The sequence below is a fragment of the Excalfactoria chinensis genome, chromosome 1 (assembly GCF_039878825.1).
Source record: "Excalfactoria chinensis isolate bCotChi1 chromosome 1, bCotChi1.hap2, whole genome shotgun sequence".
Classification (NCBI taxonomy): Eukaryota; Metazoa; Chordata; class Aves; order Galliformes; family Phasianidae; genus Excalfactoria; species Excalfactoria chinensis.
The window spans coordinates 26952244-26967742 of NC_092825.1; the positions used below are offsets into that span (position 1 = coordinate 26952244).

Genomic DNA, 15499 nt, shown 5'->3' on the forward strand with positions numbered 1-15499 from the left:
CGCTGCCCGGACGCGGTCGGGCCGCGGCCCTGTCTGTGAGGCAGTGCCACGGAGCGCTGCGGGGCTCCCGCCGCTCACTGCAGGCAATCAGGGCCTCCGTGCTCCCGCAGCCAGCCTCGTTTACTGTACTGTCGTTCCCGGGGCGGCGGGAGTTCCTGGCTGCGGTCCTGCAAACACCCGTGTTTAACTGCACGCATGGGAGCAGCGCTGCCGAGCTCAATGGGACTATTCTCGAGCGTAAAATAATACCCTTGTCTCCCGTTTGGGAACTTGCTGAGCCTGTCTATTTAGAGGGGCACTGCCGGGCTAAAATAATGCCTCTATTTAAAACGACGGCATCGCTCGGGCCCGCACGGCGGGGAGGACGGTGCCCCGCGGCGGTCCGGCTTCCCCGCCCGGACGAGGACAGCAGGGCGGGCGGCCGCCGCCCACGCAGACACCGGGAAGACCGATCCGGTCCACTCCGGGGATCCTCCTGACCCCCCCGAAGGCCCGCAGCCAGGACGCTTTCACAGCCCGCTCTCCCCGCTACTAACGGCAGCGGGGCGCTGCCCAAGATGGAGGCCGCCGCCCCTCCGCCTCAGGTGCGAGGGACCCCGCGCCGCGGCCGCAACGCCGTCCCCACTCCCTCCTCCGCCCTCCGCGCGCGCTAGCGCAGGCGCGCTCCTTCCCTCCCCCCGCGGGAGCGCGCCCCGGTACGGCCGGGCGGGGGCGGCGGGGAGGTGATAGGCGCGGGAGCGCGCCCGCCGCCGCTCTTCTCGCTTGGTTGCCGGGCGTGCGGCAGTAGGAGGCGCGCGGCCGCGGGTCTTCATCGACCGTCTTTCGGGCGGAGGGGCCGCAGTTTCTCGTGAGTACCGGCTCGTCCCCCTCACCCAGCCCCGACGGCGGGGAGCTGAGCGGGAGCTGCCCTCCGGGCCGGGCGCGGTGCGGAGCCCGGCGGCAGGTGCCGGGCTCGAGGCACCTGACGGGGAGGCGGAGGCAGCTCGGGCTGCAGGTGCGGGAGGCGGGCGCCGTAGGTGGCCGCTGCCGGCGAAGAGGGGCGCGGCGGGCCCGGCTGTGCGGCTGCAGAGCGGCCCGGCCCAGACCGGCTCGGCTCGGCGCGTGGCGGCGATCCCGCCCGTTGCGGCCCCCGCCGGGTGCCCGGAGGTCGCCATTTCGCGCTCGGCGGCGGCCGGGAGCTGTCTGTGCTGAAGTGCCGGCAGCAGCGGTCGCGGCGTCGCTCCGCCGGCGGCAGCCCCAGGTGAGCCCCGCAGCGCTCCCCGGCCGGAGCCGCCCCCGCACGGCTCTCCGCGCCGCCTCCCGCTGCTGCTGTCGGGGTTACGGGGTGAAGAGAGCCCGGGGGGGTCGGGCTGTGTGGTGTCGTGGCGTCTGGTGGCAACCGGCATAGAAAATGGCAACGAGAGCGCGAGCAGCGATGCACCTGCTCCTCGGTTATAAAGTCATCCTTAAGTGAACGTTCTGCTCAACTTTTCGGCACGGTGCTGTTAGTTCTGAAGTCTGAAATGCGTTTACTCTCCGTCTCGGGAGCCGGGGTTTAGGCGCTATCTGATTAATGAGGGCAAGCTGTTTAAATATTTAAGCTCGCGGTATTCCAGCCCAGTCAATAGGGCTGTTCCACACGGAGAAATGCAGTGTGACAGCAGCGTTTTTCCTTAGTTGGCTGTGTAGGGTGATAAAATCATGGAGAATGTGATGTGCTGCTCTGTTGTGAGGTGTGCAGATCGTGATCTGTGGTTCTTCTGTTTGTAAATATCCTCTTCTTCATTCTTTCTTTAAACAACCCTTGTTCTGCTGAGCCTAGAAGCCAACTGCCTGGCTTTCTGTTCCTGTGCTGTTGTATGCTTAGAAAAGGTGGGTGAAACATGAAAAGAACTTTATCAAATCTAACAGGTGCAATGTTAATTGTTTCAGCTTCTTCCATTATTTAGCATGATCAGTGTGGTAGCTTATGGATTGTGATTGTATGGGGCTGTGCGTGCGGTAGGTCAGTGTGCAACACCAGAAGGCATCTGGGCTTCATGTTGAGTTGGAAAGTGGCGTAGGTGCCAAGAGATGCATCTGCAGGTGTTCTTTTGGCAAAGGGTATCAGCTGTCAAAGAAAGCGTAGTGTGATACCCCGAAGCACCCACAAGTCAGAAAGCTGACATTCTGATTTTTGCCTGATCTGATCATTTGCGTGTGCACACACTTCAGGCATTTCGCAGGCGTTGGAAAGGGACCTCAGGAGAACAACCAGTCCAACCTCCTGCTAAAGCAGGTTCCCTAGAGCAGGCTGTGGTAGGTTTCTTCAGTTGATTTCTGTCCTTACTTTTGAGTATGAATTGCAAAGCAAGAGATCAGAGTTGCTAAAGAACCGAAGACTGTGGGAATTATTTATCTGAGTTCAAAAACACTTTGATATTCTCTTGGGTGTTTAAAAACAGTTGTTGGGCTGTATCAATAGGGTTGGCAAAGTGTGTTTTGAGAATACTGAATTTAAAAGCAAACCAACCAAACCCTGACAGGAAGTGGTTTAGTGGTGAGAGAACCCGGAATCTGCTGAATGAATTTGTATTCTGGATTGTGCAAAGGAGATTTAGCTAAAGGAAAGCTGTACAGCTGTGTGTCAGCATCAGATGATGTGGCTGTGTGTACCAGCTGGTGCTAATGATGAGGCTAAAGCCCTCTTCATAACTCAGAGTAAAGCCACAATTAATCATCCTCACATTAGTACTTTGTTCTGTAATTAGTCTCACTGGTTACAGTAAAAATACTTGAAAGTAATCGTGCTTAAGGTGAGGGAGATCACCAGAATCTGATCTTTAGTTATTGTTCCTTATCGTCTCGCAGAAAGGGTAATGTTTATCACATTCACTGCAGAGCTGGTTCGCAGAAAAATGATTTTAGCATGGAAATCCGACTTCCTTAAATGGCCTTTATTGTCAGGCATGAAATGAGGTAACAGATCCGGTGGTACTTACTCATATCTCCTAATAGCGCCCTGTGCTTTGGTCTTTCTCTCTGGCACTCAGAAGGGCAATGGCAAAAGAGTTAATAACCAAATTGTAGGTTCCTGGAATTAATGAGGCATCTCTCTAACTGACAGTCCTTATTGGGTTGAAGATTCTGATTTTGAGCCAGGAAAAGGTAATGCAAATCTCCCTGTTCTTTTTGCTATGGTGAAGTAGTGCATCTCCATAGTATCTGGATGTAAAATGTACTGAGTGTGTTAAGGACTGGGGATTTCTTGGTAGAGCTTAGATGCCTCAGTCAGCCTGAAACCCAGATCTGCTGTTTGCAGCTGTGGAGCTGCTGTTCTCTTTTGTTTTATTTGGTTGTCCCAAATCATCTTGGGCGGTAATTATTTACCTTCCAATATATCTGAACAGTGCAATAAACATATCCAGTGGAAACCAAGTAGTGCAGTTTAATCTTGTCATTCTTTATGAAAAGAGTTTGTAAAATGGGAAGCTGTGCAGAGACAGTACATCCCAGTAATGTAAGCTGAGGGAATCATGTAGGAGGCTGTCTGCTGGGCAATGTGCAGTGAATCTGATTTCGCCTTCCTGAGTGGGCTGATAGTATTCAAAAAATTCTGTTATACTTTATCTGCAGTGATAATTTGCTGCATTTTAAATTAGTGAGTATGCTTATTGTCTATTTGCTTTAGTATTAAAGGTACTGTAATTTAATGCATTTATCAATATTATGGTTTTTTGTTTGTTTTTCAATACTAAGAAAATTTGGAAAGAGTTAATTGTCAGTAATAAGCGTAGCATGATTTGCCTGATTTGCCTTGAGTTTTGCCCTATTGCTTGTGTAGCAGGAAAATGTAGTTGCAAGCTGGCTGTATTGCTTTCTTCTGAGCTACTGAGGGCTGGCTGGGCTTTCAGTTATTTACCTCCATAGAAAACTGGAAGGAAAAAAGTGAACAAAGGAGGTCTGTTTTGCCTGTCCCACTTGCTGGGCTGTTGTCTTTGCCCTTTTCAGTGAAGAAGGGGGTAGAGCTGGGTCAGAGTTGAAGAACACTGAAAAGGAATTCAAGTCTCATATTGAAATGTGACCGATAGCTTCGTTTGAGAGCCGAACGTACTTGTTTGAGTTGGAGTTTTTCTATCTGTGGGAGCTGTAACTGACAGCTGGTGACGGACTGTCATATTGACTGCTGCAAGGTGCAGCTAGATGTGCGCTCGAGCCCTGATTAAGACGCTCAGTAAACAAGTACGTATCTGACGAGACGATTAATACTGGAGATAGTGATGCTAGACAGTTTGCAACACTAGACACTTGATTGTGTGAGTTAAGGGCAAGCCCCTGCAGCTGGCACACATTCAGGCTTGCTTGTCTAGCCTAATTGCATTGCAAATACCTCTCTGGGTTGCTCTGTAGCTTCTCCCTTCTCGTAAGTGTTGAATAAGTACAGAAACGTTCATCTGGATCTTCTATTAACTGTTACAAGAGGCTTTCAGTTTTGTTTTGTTTTGGTATATGAATCAGGATAAATGTATCTTACTATTCACTTCATGAATGCACTGTTTTCCTACACTGTTTTGGTTTTGAAATGGCTTGATTCATAATGTGATTACAGCTTTCCCCTTGTTAACTTTTTAGTATGGAAGCATATCAGCTTGGATTATAAAATGTTTCTGTAAGAGCTCACAGTACCCCCATTCTGCTTTAAGCCACCAAACTTTGTAGAAAAAGCAGCATTTCATGCAGAGCATCTCAGACGCGCAAAAATAGCCAAGTGAGGAAAAAAGGCCAGTTCAACTTATAAGGACGTGATAACTTTAAAAAACAGACACATTAGAAAGGATCTGGCTGTCTAGTTGGTCAATTAGAGCAGACAAAATTAGCACTGATGTGGTGTCTGTAAATCCTTGTGTAAGGCTGCTGAATTTGGATGAGGTCTAGTGGGAATGCAGGTGTTCTCGTACTCGGTCTGCAACATTAGGTGTACGTGACCTTTTAATTTCCTCTGGTTTGAAGCGTGTAATTGTTACTGTTTAACATCTTGTTTGAGGAAAACAAAAGTTACCTTGCATAACCAGGAAGTTTGGGATCTGTCTTTGGCTGAATGAAAAGCTCTACTGATCAGTTATCCAAAGCGTTAACATACCATGTTCCTTTACAGACTTACCAAGATTTGGGCCTGGCAGTGCTTATACATTAATACAGGTATTTTTTTGTGTGCCTGTCTTTCTGAACTATAACTTTCACTTCCAACTTTTATCTGTGTTCAGTGTTGCATTTGTCCAACTTGAGTCTGAGAGCTTATGTGAAGGAGTTGCCTTTTGAGCGTCACAAACCTATGGAGGTCTGTATATGTGTATGTGAAGGCATTGTGCATGGTCAATTAGTGCAAAAAACAACTGTTGTGCAAGAAGTGGGGTTAGGGAACACTTCTGCAGCTGGAGAACAATGCCAGGGATTTAACTGACCTGCGCATAGGCACTGGCCAAGGGAAGTCTTCCAGCTGAATGTTGTACTGTAGCATAGGCAAAGTAATAGAAATGGTTGAAATGCTAACTGAGAGTCTGATTGAAGTGATGAATTAGGAACAAAATCCACAAGGAGGACTGCCGTTTGAGTAAAAGGGTAAATAACAATTACGGAGTTTTTTATCAGAAAGAAGTGGTAGAACTGAGGGATTTGGGAAAGAAAATATCACTGGAAGCCTTTGAGGAAAGGCAACAGTAGAATAATCAGGGAACATACATACAACTTGTGCACTTAAAAAAAGGGGATTTTCAAGAGAATTTTAAAATGCCAGATGGTTCGATTTCACTTTATCAGTAGCCTCACACATTACATGTTACCCTCAGTTATAGGATAGGCAATCCTCTTCCCTACTCTTAGAGGTTGCGTCTAGTGGGAATAAAAAGTGGAGTTGCCTGTCCTGCTACTGTTCACATCTCTAGGTTAATCAGAATACAGGAGATAACCAGTTCCTTCCTCATTCTAATCTCTGTGCAATATGAGCAAGACAAATGTGAGCTATTCTTTGGGTGAGATAACAAGGTCTAGATGGTAGGTTACTGCTGCTTTGGATAAGCTGGAGACTGCAGGTTCCTGCCCTCAGCCCACTCCACTTATGGACCAATGTTGGGGTCTGTAGACAAACTAAATACAACAGGATGTTTAACCCTATTGTGTTCTTGCTTTTTTATTGAAAACTGAAAGGTGTTTTTTTCTTTTTCCTTAGCATAGCTGAATTGGTAACTTTGTGGTTGTTACATACTATCAAAATCTGGTTCTTGCCTTGAGTGATATAAGATGGTAATAGGCTGTGCTAGCTATTTTACTGTTTTTTAATCTATTAAGACTGTGTGTATATATATATGTATACATATATACATCTCTCTCTCTCTCTCTTTCTCTCTCTCTCTCTCTCTATATATATATACATATGTAGTTTTTACTGAAGCTCAGAAAAGGGAACTGCATTCCCTTTCCATTCCTTTCTTTCAAATTGTATAGGACGTGAGTTAGTTTAGAACAAGGGAAAGGAAATTATAGAAATAGAGGTCTGTTGTTTTTCTTGTGTCTTGGAGCAGTAAGCTTTGTGTTCTGGGTCCAGCTGTTCTGGAGAGCTGTGTTTTCTATGCACGGTGAGCCTTTTTCATTTCCCTGTACCATAATGTACTTCACAGTCTTGGGGCTGTCATATTCTGAGTGTACATATTCTGAGTGATTTGTGGCTTTCTCGAGGGTGCAGTGGGAATCATTCTAGTGTTGCTGTGGTCAAGTCTGTAAGTCATGAGGACCAGGGCCTTGTCACCTTCTGGTTCTGATTCCTACTTCTGTTAATCACAGTATTTATGATTGGTCTACGCTAAAATTCAGAGACACCAAAAGGCAAGGATACCTTGGCAATGAAGGTGGAAGGGAAAGATGTGTCCTTGGTTGGGTCTGTCACACAGAATTCATGGGTATCTGAACTCTTTATAGCGCAAAGGCCATGTTACTTTTGCGTGGGCATCGGTTTGGTTATGTTTGTAGGGACTGATGAAGGCAGTTACTGTTCATATGATGACCCAACCTGAGTAATGCTATGAGGGTGTCTTTGTGTGTGTGAAGAAACTCTCTCTTCTTATCAAAACTGGTTGTACTTTGTTTGACATGCTTTTCTCTGCTCTTGTGTAGGTTTTGGTTAATAAAACCAATGAAACTAATTTTGGCGGTTTGTGTTCACATGCCAAATGTGTTTTGAATCATTTTGAAGATTGTCTGTGTGGCTTTTGGCATAACTAATGCCTTTAAAAACATCAAATAGCAAGGGAAAAGGATTACCACCTACTGCTTCTCTGAAGATGAAGGTTTAGAGCTGGGAAACAATTTTCTCTAACTCCTTCCTGGTTGTATGATACCATGAAAATAAAGAATTTGAATGACTGTTCTTCTGTTATGTGAAATAACATATCTGCTAGAAGAGTAGTGTTAAGAACTGAGTGAAAGACAATAAATTATCCTTGCCAATTGGCTGTTTTTGTCTGTATTGATCTTGCGCGATAGACAACATCATAGAAATTTCTGTAGTAGTGTAAATCTGAAACCTTGATGTGCACATCCTCCCTTAAATATCCAGCAAGGCAAGAAGCTCAAGTTGGCTGGAAGCTAGCATGCACTTGCATGCGGCAATTCTATAAAATGCATTTGTAACTTATAAGGGGGAAGAAAAAATCTGGGAAACAGTGAAGGTGATCTTGACCAGCAGAGGGCGGACATATTGTTTATGGAGCACGAAGCAAATCCTTAGAAAGGAGATAGCCTATGCATGTGAAAATACAATGAAATAGAAAGTGAATGAATAACATACTATAAATACATAGAACATCCTACGTATTATGTAAACACTATTATGTTTTGTTAGTATAAGGTGAAAGTAAACATGTCTGCTTATAACTGGTCTGTGGCTGTGCGTTCATATAAAGGAAAAACAGTTCATTGGATCAGTGAACCCAATAACTTCAATTAAAGTGCATTTTCATGTTCATCATCATTTGACAGTAACAAGTATACCCCTCGCTCAATAGTTTTTCTCTTGCAGATAAAGAATAACTTACTTCTGTCTCCATGTCATTGCAGAGATTCCCGATTTGCATGTTCTTCTACTGTTTTTTATTATTAATAACACCTAGGTCCTTTAGAGCATATAATTTTGCTTCTTAGGGTATCATGAAAAATATTTAACATTATGGGCCTAAGGTTAAGTACTTCAATGGAAGTAGCCTTTCCCAGGAGTTCTGTAGTACTGTAGTTTGCAGTGAAAGATGATGTTTGGTCATTTTATATAGCTTTCCTGCTACAAATGAGGATCCTGATTAAAGCATGTTATGTGTTTGCCTTTACTGGGTCTTGTACCTTCTCAAGTTACAGTGATAGTCTCCTTTCTTGGAATTATTTTCTTTTAAAATCTAGGCTGCCTTTTTAAGAAAAGCAACAGTATTCTTTATCCTGTGGTTTCAAACTCACAGGATCTGTTATTCTTTAGAGGCAAATCTTAAGAGCTTTCCTTGTTCTCTGGGGACTTGATTCAGCTTGTTTCGGGAATGAAGCATCATCAATATAGCCTTAAATGCTGCCCTAGATTTCTAATTTCCCCGCTGTTGCTTCCAGCAGACACATTTCTCTTAACAGCAGGATTTCTGGAGAAGTTATTTCTATGACTGTTTACAGATATCGTTCTTGAAACTTTAGCTGGAGGAATTTTTCTCCCAGTTAGTTCTAAGATTTTATGTACTACTTCACAATCTTCTCCACTTGGCATTGAAATATGGAAGTTGTTTTTTCATATTATTCAGGAAGATGTCCTGGCAGAATTGGCGGCATCAAATACTCAAGTGTGTCACTGGAATTCATGACTTATTAAGATTTTCATCTTATAGTTCAGTTGGGTAATGTGTCCAAGCACTTGGCTTTTCAATGCTTTGTTGAAGTTACGACTTTAGCTTCACAGGGTTTGAATTTTGCTGCTTAAATACAGCGACAGGAACGTCATTGCCAAGAACATGCTCTGTAGCTGAAAATGGTTGCCAGGATTAGTCCCGGTATTAGTATTAGTAGATTAGTCATAGTGTTTAATACATGATATAGATGCTTATATTTGTTTCTTTTCTGTGAAGTTGAGATACTGTCATAAGAGTAAATGATTTATTTTCCCCCTTGGTTTGAAACACACACCAAGAAGTATTAGCCATTGCTGTGAAAAACAGCTTCGTACAGTAAGTTGAAGTAAATAACACCTGCCCTTTTACTATACTAGATGGGGAAATTTTAAATTAAAAACTACTATGAACTTCCCAACTTGACTGTTAATAAAAAGACATGAAATAGAATGGAGAAGATAAGGATAAGAAGTCCTGAATGCTGAAGGTGGTTTGGTAAATAGCTGAGTGAAAGAAGATGAAACAAAGGCAAGTAGGTCTCTTAAACTACTTGCAAATAGCTGTTAATAGAATGGAATTATGATTGCTTGTTTACTAAAACATAACATCAGGTTACTGTTTTAATGAATGGAGCTTGTAACTATGGAGTACTGTATGGACTGGCAAATAATTAAGCTAAAAAATTAGTACTACAAGAAATAGTAAGTTGGAAGATTGCTCTCATAAAGATCACACACCTATTCCTTGTCTTGTTGCTCACTAGAGGAAAAATGCTTCACTGCTGGTGTCATGGTCTACACTCCTGTGATTATTCTACATGCTCAGGATAAGTTGTTCTTTTTACATGAAAAAGCTTAGAGTAAATGAAGACTGGAAGTAGAGGGAAGGTATAAATGCAAACAAAAATAGTTTCAGTGATTGAGTATTATCAAGTGTATCTTACTTAACCCAGAAACTTATCCTCCCTCCTGCCTGGTAGACTCCCATAATCAAAAGTGAATGTGTCAGCATCTAGGTAGGGGTATAACTTACTGAAGGAAAGGACTGTTTGTTTATAGGAAAACTGGACTGAGATTAAATATAAGAAAACAGTGAGTATTTCAGAGCATTTCTTAATGTTTCTTTGTTATTTTCTGGAATGATTTTTTATTTCTCCCAGATGCAAGATCATGGAATTCTTTAATTGCATGCAGATAGGTCAGGTAAGGCACAATTACTGAGCAAGTAACTTCTTATTCAGTCAAGTTAGGTACTTGTTTTTTTGACCCTCACAATATTAAAGCTAGGGATATCATTGCTTAGTCTGTCAAAGCAAAAAGAGCCGTGAGCAGATGCAGTTGCATTCTGCCCTTTTACAGACTTCAGAATGTAAAATCCTGTGTATGAATTGTGTATTTTCTGACTATGGTTTGGAGTGCAGGGGAGACAGGAGGTTGTACTTTTCTTTAGTTGATGCTGTGTTCTACAAGGACTCCATGTTGACCTTGTGTCATGAGAAAGCACTGTGACTCTCTGAGCTCTTACTCTTCAGCTTGTGGCCTGGGTTTGGGCTTTCTGTGGCAGGACCACTTGGGCTGTCAGCAGTTTGTGTAGCAGAAGTTGGAGTGTCACCTCAGGTAAGGCTGACTGAAGCAGGTGGTTCTTGGGTGCACAGGTGCCATGTCTTCAGCTCACTAACTGCAGGGGCCCAGGAGGTTATGGAGCAGGCTTACAAGAGGTTATGAAAACTAGGAGTGTAGGGATGAATGTCAGCAGTAGGTTGGGCATTTGAGGCTGTAACTCATGTTTTGGTCTACCAAACCAGCTGCGTTCTAGTTCTTTGTAGTTATATAGGCAGCAGTATATAATATACAAAGGTGAATTATATAAGTATCATACAGTAGATTTTATTCAGTAAAGCCAAGATCTGTACAGTAGAGAAAGTTGGGAAGGGACAGAAAGAATGGCTGTTTTGGACAGTGAAAGTTAAAGAAAGCTGTGCTATAAGGTGCAGGGGCTCAGTTCTCTGACATCTGGACTGCAGTGATCTGTTCTGAGGTAATACTGGAAAAAGGCTGCATAGGATAAATGCATCTCAAGCCTGAGGAATACCTTGAATCATGCATGTTTTAAGACTAAAGGAAATGAGGAGGAAATGCAATGTTACAGGCACAGATCACTTTGAGGGGTGAAATTGCAAGCATTGTCTTTCACCATTCAAACTGGAGAAGATGATCAGCTTGAAACGAGATCCTGTTGTTTAGTTATGTGACAATACTTAAATATGTCACATAACCAATATTGGTTGTTAAGAGAAAAATCAACTTTGCTATACAGTATAAAAGCTCTTAACAGGAGTCTGTCTCGTAAACTTAGTATGTGATTAAGATCTTTATACTGGCAAAAGCTGGAGTGAACTGCAACTTAACAGAAGAACCTGTTTCTCTAAAGATGCAGAATAATGCTGCTCCCTGAGGTTGCGAGCTTGACTTACTCTGGATGGTAAAGGATGGAGCGAGATATCTGTTTCTGAAAACACATCTACTAAAATTGTTGAATATTTATTTTCATTAGGACTTCTGTGATTATGGGGAGTAATTTATAATTTACTGTAGTGAGCTAACGCACTGTTTTGAACTGATATTTTTTTATTACTAAAAAGTAGAATTCAGATTACTGTAATTATGAATTTGCATTTCATAACGCATTATCTAATTATGGTCATTTAATTTTTCTCCAATTTAAATATTAATTGTTTGATTAAAAAGGAACTAATTTGATTGTGTTGGTCTTGCATTGAAGTATGACTTGGAAATTAAAACTTATGTATTTTAAAATATATTGCTGTTCAGTATTATCAATTTCTATAGTTCAATAATAACCTTTTTGACACTAAATAGCACTGGAAAAATAACCCATCACTGTTTTGAGAGAACAGAAACTCAACTTTTTTAATGCAATCAAGTTTCTGAACACTAACCCTCTACAAAAGACTTGTGCAGTATCTGGAAGGAAACACTTGGAATTCTTAATTAGCATCCACAAAAGCATCACTGGGAGTTCCTATGTCTTCTTTATCACTATTTATACCATCTTAAGGTAGTGAATTTTACTTATTTATTTTTAATAAATAGTAATTTAATAATAACATATTTATTATATTTAATATTTAATAATAATGTAATTAATAGTGCGTAAATCTTACTTTGAGTGCAGTTGTGTAATAGTAAGCATAGAATTATAAAACAGAACTTCAAAGTTCCTTTTAAGAAGGCTTACAGTCTTAAATATAATTAGACAACCAGACTTTGAAGTAAATATTTTAAAAACTTTGCTGTATGATGACTCTGGAGCTTTCATATAAAATGATTCTGCTAATTTCTGTATGTTCATTGAGACTGTGACTGCCTAGTATGCAACTAGGCACAATCAGATGGTAATTGATGATTGCTGTTCAAAGACACAGTTAATGAGTACAAGGGAGTATGGTTTTATAGCTCTAATGTTTTTAAAAAACATTAAAGCTTGCTCCATTAAATATGTTAACATGTTGTTCTACTGTTCTACACCAGAGTTTAAAAATACTCTGAAGGAATGTCTGCTTTTCGTATTATACTTTCAGAAGCATTTCATGTAACATGTCTAACTAGTCAAAAGTTATTTTTTTGCATTAAAGAAGCTAGATCTTAGTTTTTTAATCTTATTGGAGATGTGACGTGGAAGACTTGTATTTATACCCAGCTAGTTTAATTCTGAGTAGTGCTTCATTACTGGGAAGCACACAGCTATGTTGTAAAGAAAATATCCTTCACGGATGGCTTAGTGAGATGGCACTGCTGTATGGCTTGGAGAGCCAGAATGGCCAGATTATCCACACTGGCTTTATCCTACATGTGAATGAATGATATTTTGCTGCCTATATTCAGACTGGCAATTAGATTGATAAATACAATATCCAACGACAAACAAAATAAGAGTTTTGACTTGTATTTTCAAGAAAGGTGGGAGAGGGAAGGTTTCTTGTACATCCAATCAACTGTCCTGAAAATTGTCAGTGGTTTTGATGTTACACTGGTAATTTGTAACGTTAGAAGTAGCATCATGTAGTAGCTTTTTATTTAAAGCTATCCACTGTATGTATTTCTGTTTATTCTCTGACATCTGACCAGGCCTGAGTCCCCCAGAACAAGGAAGACATGGAGCTCTTGGAATGAGTCCAGGGGAGGGCCACTGAGATGATCAGAGGGCTGAAGAACCTCTCTTAGGAGGAAAGGTTGAAGGAACTGGGCTTGTTTAGCTTGGAGAAGGCTCCAGAGAGACCTCACTGTGGCCTTCCAGTACTTGAAGGGAGCATATAAACAGGAGGGAGAACGACTGTTTAAGAGAGTTAATACTGATAGGACAAGGGAGAGTAGTTTTAAACTGAGGCAGGGGAGGTTTAGGTTAGTTATTATGAGGAAGTTTTTCATGCAGAGGGTGGTGACGCACTGGAACAGGTTGCCCGAGGAGGTTGTGTATGCCCCAACCCTGGAGGCATTGGAGACCAGGCTGGATGTGGCTCTGGGCAGCCTGGTCTGATGGTTGGCGACACAGCCCATGGAAGGGGGGTGGAAACTAGGTGATCTTCTGAGGTCCTTTTTAAACCAGGCCATTCTATGATTCTATGATCTTTTATTCTGGTTGTATATTAAGTATACTATGAATCTGAAAATGCCCAAATTGGCTTTCCTATGAGCAAGCTTAAGTCAGAAAGCAATATTGTCTGATTTTTCAAGTCAGTATTATTAAATACATTTGCCTACTCACAGTCAACATTATAACTGATCTGTTTTCTGTTCTTGATTATCCAACCCCTGGACTGCCGTAAACTATGTTGTTTAAGGTTGGCCGAATAAAAGTGTGAATGACACTTCACAAATAATGACAACATGGCACATCAGCTTTGGTTCCCAGTGGCACCTACGGTGCAACTTCTATGCAGGAGGTACTGCTATCCACTGCTATCAATTCAAGACAGTCAATATAAAAGTCATATCTCAGGATCACTGTTGGAATCACATAACCATGTATTTAAAAGAATAAAAATAAAAAGCCAGCCTGGGTGGTTTGAGATGCAGGAGTGATGAAACAGGTTAGATGGGTTAATCTGAAAACTTGTGAGTGGTAAATGTAGCCTTTGCTTAGGAAATCCTGTCTGAGTAGTATTGTAAAGGACTTGCTGGAGTTGTGATGCAGTGACCTTACTTCAAGTATTTTGGGGGGAGAAAAAGGAAATGGAAAAAAAAAACAAAAGTCACCACACAATTCTCTTTTTTGTTCCTTTTTTTCTCCTCCTTCCATCTGGTGTCATTACTTAAAGACTTCTTTTTTTTCATGTACTCTTACATGTCAGACCAGAAAAAACCTTTATGTAAGCTTGGAGTAGTGCCTCAAGGACTAATCTGAACATTGGATTGGGTTTTTGACCCCTTTGTCCTTTAGTTCAATGCAGGTTTGATAGAAATAAATATTTTTAGGTATTATGCCAGAATATTTAATCTGGAAACCATCAAGGAAGCAATACAAATGCAGATGAAGTAGACTTAATCTGACTTCCAGTTTTGGGAAGTGACTGTAGCTTTTTCCTTGAAGAAAAGAATGTAATCCTTTGTCTCCAAATAACTTTCTTAATGTTGTTGCATTGTCAAACAGCTGTTTGTTGAAAATTGAGGTAAAATTATGTTCTTGGGTTCTGTTCCATAGAGTAATGCTCATCTGGAGAATCTAATCTCTCAGTCCTTTACTGGATGGCAGTAGGAGTCTTCAGATGGATTAGATGAGATTCCCCAAAACGTTTGCTGTTATTTATGCATGATCTGCTTCTGTTGGTTATGTTAACCTTATGTTCAAAATGCTTCCCAGCTGTCTTGCACCAATAGAGGAGAATGCTGTGTAACCAGGAACAGTTTAGGCTGCCTTGGGATGTCTCTGGGAGTGCTGGATTTTCAACCTGGGGTTCTAGTACTGCATTTAAGTATGTGACTAACTCTTCTCAGTTGATCTGCGTGCAACATGAGCTGCCTGGGCAAACTTCAGAGGTCACTACAGTTCTCAGTAGGAGAAGTCCTGTAGACATTAGCCTGCCTTAAAGGCAGCTGGCAGTGACATCAGCCACCACTGTGCACAGGTTGATCCGTGGGCTGGTCTGGGAGACATGACCCACTGCAATACTGAAGTAGCATTGTGGATCTGCACATCAATGCAGAGCTGATACCCAGGGCTTTAGTATAGAAGTGAAATAAAGGGTCTGATGCATTTGTATTTAAAAAAAAAAAAAAAGAAAAGCTTCTGAAAAATATGTATTTTTCTAAACTAGTACAGCCTGTGAAATTGGATGTCCTTTTTCTGCTGGCAGAAATGGTATAAAAAATGTTTTTACTTTATCAGGACAGTACAACAGTAAATTTAAGCAACAGAAAATGCAGCAAGCCTCTGTGCTTTAAGTTGATGAAGGCTCTGGGAGAGAGCTACCATAAACCTATCCCTCTGCCTTAGGCATCTGCTTTTAGCTGCTGTCAGAGATAAGACCTGCGGCTAGATGGACCTTTGTGGTTATGCAAAGTGAATGCCAGGCTTGGTAGGACACATGGCACTTGTACTTGCAAATTATAGAT

General features: G+C 42.0%; 1 protein-coding gene across 33 annotated transcripts in view; it reads left to right on the plus strand.

Annotated features, from left to right (window-relative positions):
• The first annotated feature begins 434 nt into the window (after positions 1–434).
• Positions 435–15499, plus strand: part of NRCAM (neuronal cell adhesion molecule) — a 142024-nt gene continuing 126959 nt past the window's right edge. For 29 of the 33 annotated variants that reach the window (XM_072330935.1, XM_072330883.1, XM_072330892.1 and 26 more), the window contains exon 1: positions 713–847. The gene's annotated coding sequence lies outside the window, so the exon portion shown is untranslated. Of the gene's footprint in view, positions 585–712; positions 848–1109; positions 1241–1363; positions 1479–15499 lie in introns of those variants that run through there. The other 4 variants (XM_072330992.1, XM_072330707.1, XM_072330698.1 and 1 more) reach the window with 4 other exon arrangements.